Source organism: Martes martes (genome assembly GCF_963455335.1).
Source record: "Martes martes genome assembly, chromosome: 10".
Lineage (NCBI taxonomy): Eukaryota > Metazoa > Chordata > Mammalia > Carnivora > Mustelidae > Martes > Martes martes.
This window is the reverse complement of record NC_137898.1, coordinates 14,395,162-14,404,094: the sequence shown is the minus strand read 5'-3', so window position 1 is coordinate 14,404,094 and position 8,933 is coordinate 14,395,162. Positions and strand designations below refer to the sequence as shown.

The following is an 8,933-nucleotide window of genomic DNA, read 5'->3' as shown; positions in this document are numbered from 1 at the left end:
TAGATCTTTTTCTATTACTGAGGACACAGCAGAGGTTGGCAGTCTGCCATCCAGAAGGCGGTTCTCGCTAGGCCCTGACCATGTTGACACCCTGATCTCAGACTTCTAACTTCCAGAACCAAATTTCTGTTTTTCAGAAGCCACTCAGTCTATGGTAATTTGTAATAGAGTCCAAACTGGCTAACACATCAGGAAAGAACTATACATATAATTTTAGTTTTACTATAATAAAAAGATACAAATTAAAAGTAACCAAAGGAAGAAATGTATAGGGCAAAGTTTGTGAGGATCCAAACACAAAAATTTCATCGTCCTCAGAGCCGTATTACCCTCCTGAACATCAGCATGTAGCAACACTGCTACATGGAGTACTACTGACCTGGGAGACTCACCTTTAATATCCAGATTCTTTATGGTTCTAGGTATGACATATTTCTCATGTGGCTGATTTCTCATTCCCAACTTTAGCCTCCAAGTCTCTCTGAAAGTTAGAACTAATGAGGCGTGTCTCAAAGCTTCTATCATAAATCACAATGTTAGGTTGTTCAGTGGCCAAATTCTCCAGGCAAACAAAGATACTCCTGTTGGGAATGATATTCCAGGGGCTTACAGATCACCCCATTAGCTGAAGACATAGACCTGACTACTCTTTAGGTTATGGTTAATTCTTTACACCTCCTGCATATGTTATCTTTACCCAAGTATGTATCCCAGGAAAACAAACTAAGACACATGCCATCCTAGCTACAAAGAAAGCTGAGAAGTATAATATCTTCTTACCTGACTGCATCATCTTCCACACAAAACAGGAGTAAAAGGAGAATGGATAACCAGCTACATTTTGCAGCAGGATGGTGAGTAGACAATTTGTCTTTCAGCTTCTGTAGGTATTCTTTTCTTTGTGTCTTTCTTGTTCTAAATTTTTGTGTGTGATTCTTTATTTTCTTCCATCTCGGTCTAGACTAATATTTTCTGTGAAGTTAGTCATCTTGCTAATCATCGCCTTCAAATTTGGGTTGACTAATTGAGCTTCTATCATAATGTTTTAGAGACAGTTGCCAGACCTGAAACACCCTTTAAATCATGGGCTGCTGATGATTAATGAAACAATAAGGTGTAGCTGGCGATTGATGAAACAATGTATGATTATGCATCAGACCGTTACTACTCTCTATGTGGAAAGGGAAGTTTTTCTTTTGGATAAGTGCTAACAATCCCTTACCATTCCCTGTCACAGCTCAGATCAACCATTTCCTCCTTCATATAAATTTCACAGATTTCATTGCTTGTGTCCATTTGTCACAGAACTTATTTTCTTTTGGGATTTCTTTCATCTTGGTATTGAATGGAGAGTACTGTGTGACTCTCCATTTTGCACCCTATTTCCAATTTGGCCATTTAGACTTCCCAAAATGTACCAAGTTTTTGCTTCATCATCTTTCCCCTCCAGCTTTACTGAGGTATACATGGCAAAGTTTATATATGTTTGAGATGTACATCTTGATATTTTGATGTAAGTATTCATTGTGAAATGATCACCACAATCAAACTCATTGACATATCCATCACTTTATATGATTACAATTTTCTTTCTTCTGCCACCTTAGCAAATTTCTAATATACAATACAGTATTTTAACAATAGACACCATATTGTACATCAGTCTCTGATTTTCCAGGGTCTCAGGGCACCCTTTGTCTACTTTGCTAATGACTCTCTAGCAACTGATCCTGATCCTGGTCTCTGAAGGTACTTGGACCTTCCCTTTATAGAAGGTCTCTCCTTTAAAAGGTGGAGTCTTTGCTGGGAAGACTCTGGTCATCCCACATCAACTCCAGGTTAATTTTTTCTCTTCTTTCAGGATGGATGCAAGATATCATATTTGAAAAATATTTCTTCTTCTCTTGTTGTTTTTTGTTTCTTTCTGCTGTTACTTAACAATAGATTTTCCGACAGATCATTAGTCTGTCTGGTGTTATTTTCATGTGAAACTTGTTTTTTCATGTGACGAGCATGGCCTCTTTAGATTCATGTGGTGGTTTCTATCATTTGTCCTCAATCTACCTACTTAAGCACGTCTGGTAACAGCTTATCTTCCTGATTCAAAGGGCTCTTGGACTCCCTTCAACTTCTCATTGAATTCCTATGGTTTCAAGTTATTTGTCTAGATTAAAATGATTGATGCCCTTTCATAAGTGAATTGTTTAGGCTTTTGGATCAATCTACATTCTAGGTTTTCTATCTTAAGTAGGGAGAAATATAGATGATATTTCTGGAGGTTTCCTTACCTTATGCAAGAAAGAGATGGATTTGGAATAAAGAGGGTAACTAATGACAAACATAAGTCATAATCACAGAAGAAATAAGTGTTTTCAAGTACTAGAGAATGTAACCAATTTTGGACTATTAAGTAGGAAGTATAGCCAGAGTCATAAGGGACTTTACAAAGCAGTGCATTTATTTTACATTCATGCTTATACAATAATTGGAACAGAACATATGAAAAGTTTCTTTGTAAATAATTTAGGGAAGTCATTTAAGTGAAAGGAAAATAATGAACTTTAATTTTAATATTGATTATATACAAAACTGAGGTTTTCTAGTCTTTAAGAACACATCTGAAATATATTTGAAGCAACTAAATACTTTATGAAGTATTTTTAATATTTTAAATAATCTCAATAAAATATGGCCATATTTTGTCTGAGACATATTTCTCAAACTCTATTCAGGGGAAAATTAGTTCCAAGAGATGTTACGTTATTTCTTGCATCTTAAGAACTTACCTATTGAAAAACATTGGCTTAAGACGTGAATGTGTTCCCAACTTTAGAAACATTACACAAGGTCAAATATCCCTACTTGATGCTCTGATGTGCTGAATTTTAAAAACTTGGGCCCAGCCTAGAAGAACTTTTTCTTCATCACTTTTGGAGCTTCTTTTACCTCCTTATTTCTCAGGCTATAGACAAGGGGGTTCAAAATGGGTATCACAATGCCATAAAAGAGAGGCCACTTTCATATTCTCCTAGGAATTGTTAGCCTAAGGCTGTAAGTACCTGTATGATAGGTTGTACAGGAACTAAATACTGCTATCAGGTGGGAGGCACATGTGGTGAAGGCTTTTTTCTTTCCTGCAGCAGAAGACATCTTCAGGATGGCAGCCATGATATATGTAGGAAAAGATGACAACCAACACAGTGAACATCAAGTTAAATACCACAAAGACAAGGAGCATGATGTTGATGTCAATGTTAGAGCATGAAAGACTGAGAATTGGGGGAACATCAAAGAAAAAGTGATTGATGGTATTGGATTTGCAGAAGTACAGTGAAAATGTAAAACCTGTATGCACAGAAGCATTTATTGAACCCATGACATATGAACAAGCTACCAATTGGGGGCAGACTCTTTGGGACATGACTGTGAGATAGTGAAGTGGGTTACAGAAGGCTACCCAATGGTCCATTACCACAGCAGCCAGGACGTAGCAGTCACTGGGTGCAAATGTTGCATAAACCATTAATTGCATTACACAGCCCTCAAATGATATAGACTTATTTTCTAATACGAAGTTTTTCAGCATCTTGGAAATGATAGCAGAGGAATAACAAATGTCAACAAAGGCCAAATGTTGTAGGAGAAAGTACATAGATGTTTGAAATCTGGAATCTGCCTTGGTGAGTAGGATCATTCCATGGTGGTCACACAGATGACCAGAAATACAATGAAGAGGATGTATCAAAACTTGTATAGGGCACCAAATCCCAGAAGAAAGAATTCAGTCACTTCAGTGCTGTTTTCTTTTGTCATGGCTACTGAAGTCTAGAAAGGACCAAGAAGAAGATGACCAAGAACAGAAAGAAAATCTTTGCAACTTCTTAAAAGAAGTTTCTTATATTTCAGCCACCTGTTTTTGAGTTCATTTCTTATGGCAAACACTCACCAAAAAATTTATTGTTTTCTGTATTTCTACTACTTCCCTGATAAGTAATCACCACATAAAAAGTGATATGTGAGCCATGGATTCATTTTCAAAAATGAAGATCTCATAGAAGGTCCACTTCTAATATGTGTGATTCTAAGAAACATAGATTAACACATGTTTCCACTATATTAAACAGGTATATTAAACAGGTATCCATATTTGCTGGCAACAATAATCAAGTATGATTTTGCACCTCTCCTTTACTTGCAGGTTTTTTCAACCATTTATCCATCTAATCCTGGTCAAGATCCTGAAATTAGTAGCATGAATTAGACAAATTTTTTGAGATCTGGTCATGGTTTACACATGTTTGACTTCAGAATGTCTTTCTACAACTATCCTTAGCATACAACTCCCATCTTTACATGCCAGATAGTCCTCTCATTTTATGTATGTACACACATGCATATACATGTGCATATATAGAAGGGAGGACAACAAAATCACTCATGTTTTACTGCCAAAAATGGTTCTCTTGGATCTATTCATCATGAAGCAACTTGAAAAAATCTGGATGATAGGAAATTCTACAAATTAACTGGCTTAGACACTTCAAAAATATCAATTTCATAAAAAGCAGACAAATATAATACAAAGCAGGAGACTGTTCTAAATTTAATAAGAGTGGAAGGACATTGCAACTAAATTCAATACACAATCCTTAACTGGCTCCTGGATCTGCAAATACAACATCTGCTAAAGATATTGCGGGGAAAGTGGGGAAATTAGAATAGTGAATATATATAATGTAATTTCATCAATATCAAATTTCTTTGGTGGGAACAGGTGGTTATAATAGAGATTTTCTTTGTTTGCAAAAGGTACATGCCGGATATCTCTCATCTGTCCATTTGTCTGTGTAGAGATAAAGCAAAAGGGAAAGAAAAAGAATTTGTTAATGTAGGTGAAGTGTATCCCAGTGCTCACTGCACCATCATTGTAACTATTATGAAGGTTTTACATATATATGTAAGAAGCTAATGAAAAACATGGATAAAACACTGTCATACAAACACAAATGGAGAGAGTTTACCACCAATCGTTGTGCACTAAATATGTTTGTAAGGACTGTTGTTCAGAAGAGAGTTTTTTTAAAAGAGTTTTTAAAAAAAGTTAGAAATGGGGAGCTTAGAAATTGGTAAACAGGTCAAAAATAAGAGTAAATAGAGGTAGCATAAAATATTAATAATATTTTCCATTGAGAAGTGGTCGAGAAACTGAAAAATCAGCTGATACTGATAGATTAGAGGATTCATTAGATGTAAGCTTTAAAATTATTATATCTTTAAAAAAAAGATTTAATTTATTTATTTGACAGAGAGTAGGCAGAGAGGCAGACAGAGAGAGAGAGGGGCAAGCACCCCACTGACCAGAGAGTCCAATATGGGGCTCGATCCCAGGGCTCCATGACCCTGAGATCATGACCTGAGCCTAAGGTAGAGGCTTAACCCACTGAGCCACCCAGGTGCCCCTAAAATTCTTATACTTTTGACTTTTACTTAGATGTATATATTTTCAAAAATTACAAAAGAAAAATGAAGTTTTCCTTTAAAGTTTAGGGGAAGAGAAGGAATTTAAAAAAAAATCAAAAACATAATGAAGGAAGAAAAAAAAATAATAGAAAAAAAATCAAGACAAACAGAAAGCACCTGAGAAGGTGTAAAGAATTCTAAATGAATTAGTAAGGATAATAAGTGCATGGAGCGCTGGGTGTTGTACTTAAAAAATGCATCTTGGAACACTACATCTAAAACTAATGGTGTACTATATGGTGAATAACATAACATAATAATAAAAAAAGTACAATTAGAATAAATTCATCATTAAAAGGCAATGATTGTCATATTGGATTTTAAAAACATAAATCAGGCTATGTGATATCATAAACAAGGTATTAAAAAGAATCCAAACCAAGTAATGATTAAACAAATAATGCTATAAAAATAATAGAATATTATCCATCAGTGAAAATGAATTCACTAGGCCTACATTTCTTTTTTTTTAAGGATTTTATTTATTTATCTGATGGAAAGAGAGATCACAAGTAGGCAGAGAGGCAGGCAGAGAGAGAGGGGGAAGCAGGCTCCCTGCTAAGCAGGCTCGATCCCAGGACCCTGAGACCCGGGTGCCCTAGGCCTCCATTTCTTTACTGAAATTTTAAAATCATAATGCTGAGGAAAGCGCTTCTTGACTAATTACAGTAAGATATAATACTGGTGCTTCCATGGTATTGGTGATATTTTATATTCATAGATATCTGGTGGTTACATGTGTTTGTTGTATATTCTGTATGTCTTGTTTTAATTATTAAGTATCTCTTGTATACGTTTTACACACCCTAAGTTGCCTTTCAGGTACAGTTTATAGGAATACTAAACTAATTCTCAGCAAGTCAAAATGCTGCCAGTTTTTTTTTTTTTAATTAAAGCCACACCTCCTTTATAAGACATTAGAGAAATAAGTGTATTACCATTTTAAGGGTTAAAAGAGGTCGGTTTAGTCCAAAGGAAAAATCGAACATCTCAGGTGTTGAAAACAATGGTCAGAGATTTTAGATCTAAATTGGTAAGCAAATTACATCCAGTCCTCAACTTCAATTTTTATGTTGGTTCTCTGTGACAGAAGTTAAAGTTAATAGTGTTCAAAGGAGATATGAACCATATGCTGTTTGACTTTAGTTTAGCAAACTAATCTTATTTTATTACAGGATATAGAAACCTTCCCTAAAATAAGTGGCTTTACAATTGGTCTAGAACTGTATTTGGGATTATATAAAAAAAAGAGCTGTATGGCCAGAGAAAACAGCTCCAAGCAGAGGAAGTATTGGAACAAATGCATGGTGATGTCGGCCCACAAGCTAAAGGAAAGATGCATTAGGGAGTCCATTATATACAAATAAGGAGTGTTGCTCTAATTAGGAGTAATTTCTGTATTAAATTACTATGGAATTTTTCTGTACATCTTTCAAAGATATTTCCCCCCAATATTATTGACATGAAATTGAATGTAATATTGTATATGTTTAAGGTGTGATTGTGAGGATTTGATACACATGTATATTGCAAAATGTTTACCACAATAAAGTTAGTTAACATATCCTTCACCTCACATTATTATCACATTGTAGTTACGGTGAGAATATTTAAAATCTACTCTTACAACAACTCTCACAATACAGTATTGTTAACTAGAGTCAAAACACTATACATCAGATCCCTGGAACTTATTCTTTTTCTAACTGAAAATTTGTTCCCTTTGACCAACATGCCCCCATTTCCTCCATCCTCTGGCCCCCAGCAACTACTGCTCTATTCAAAGACATTCTTAAATAAAGTAAAGTTGTATGTAGATCCAACTTCTTCCATTCCCGCAGTGTTAGCTGGTAACCAAGATGAACTATTTTAGCTACAAAACTTTTACCGTGCATTGACAGTATTCAAGTGTTTTAGGAACTGAATGTTGAAAATGCTCCCAACTCACTCCATCAGTAGATCTTGCTACTCTGTTTCAACTTTTGATCTTCCCGAGTCTGCAAAGTACTGGAGATAAAATTCCTGGTATATTCCTCTGACTTCTAGGCTTGGATTTTCCTTCCGGATATGGCACCAAGTGTCTGCTTAGAAAAACACTTGCTACAAGGTGATATTTTTGCTTTTGCTACAAATGGGGAAGGGCGTTTTTTTTTTTTAATTTTAAAATTTTTTATTTCTTTTCAGCATAACAGTATTCATTGTTTTTTCACCACACCCAGTGCTCCATGCAATCCGTGCCCTCCTTAATACCCACCACCTGGTTCCCCCAACCTCCCACCCCCCGCCCCTTCCAAACCCTCAGGTTGTTTTTCAGAGTCTGTAGTCTCTCATGGTTCACCTCCCCTTCCAATTTCCCTCAACTCCCTTCTCCTCTCCATCTACCCTTGTCCTCCATATTATTTGTTATGCTCCACAAATAAGTGAAACCATATAATACTTGACTCTCTCTGCTTGACTTATTTCACTCAGCATAATCTCTTCCAGTCCCGTCCATGTTGCTACAAAAGTTGGGTATTTGTCCTTTCTGATGGAGGCATAATACTCCATAGTGTATATGGACCACATCTTCCTTATCCAGTCATCCATTGAAGGGCATCTTGGTTTTTTCCACAGTTTGGCAACCATGGCCATTGCTGCTATAAACATTGGGGTACAGATGGCCCTTCTTTTCACTACATCTGTATCTTTGGGGTAAATACCCAGCAGTGCAATTGCAGGGTCATAGGGAAGCTCTATTTTTAATTTCCTGAGGAACTCCACACTGTTCTCCAAAGTGGCTGTACCAGTTTGCATTCCCACCAATAGTGTAAGAGGGTTCCCCTTTCTCCACATCCTCTCCAACACACGTTGTTTCCTGTCTTGCTAATTTTGGCCATTCTAACTGGTGTAAGGTGGTATTTCAATGTGGTTTTGATTTGAATCTCCCTGATGGCTAGTGATGATGAACATTTTTTCATGTGTCTGATAGCCATTTGTATGTCTTCTTTGGAGAAGTGTCTGTTCATATCTTCTGCCCATTTTTAAAATATGATTGTCTGTTTTGTGTGTGTTGAGTTTGAGGAGTTCTTTATAGATCCTGAATATCAACCTTTTGTCTGTACTGTCATTTGCAAATATCTTCTCCCATTCTGTGGGTTGCCTCTTTGTTTTGATGACTGTTTCCTTTGCTGTACAGAAGCTTTGATGTTGATGAAGTCCCAAAAGTTCATTTTCGCTTTTGTTTCCATCGCCTTTGGAGACATATCTTGAAAGAAGTTGCTGTGGCTGATATCAAAGAGGTTACTGCCTATATTCTCCTCTAGGATTCTGATGGATTCCTGTCTCACGTTGAGGTCTTTTATCCATTTCGAGTTTATCTTTGTGTATGGTGTAAGAGAATTGTCGAGTTTCATTCTTCTACATATAGCTGTCCA

The 8,933-nt window shown here is 36.2% G+C and overlaps 1 pseudogene across 1 annotated transcript; it reads right to left on the bottom strand.

Annotated features, from left to right (window-relative positions):
• Nucleotides 1-2,904: 2,904 nt before the first annotated feature.
• On the bottom strand, nt 2,905-3,813 carry LOC308351161 (olfactory receptor 5AK2-like; annotated as a pseudogene). Its single transcript has one exon. The product of its transcript is annotated as an olfactory receptor 5AK2-like (transcript).
• Between the last annotated feature and the right edge of the window lie 5,120 nt (nt 3,814-8,933).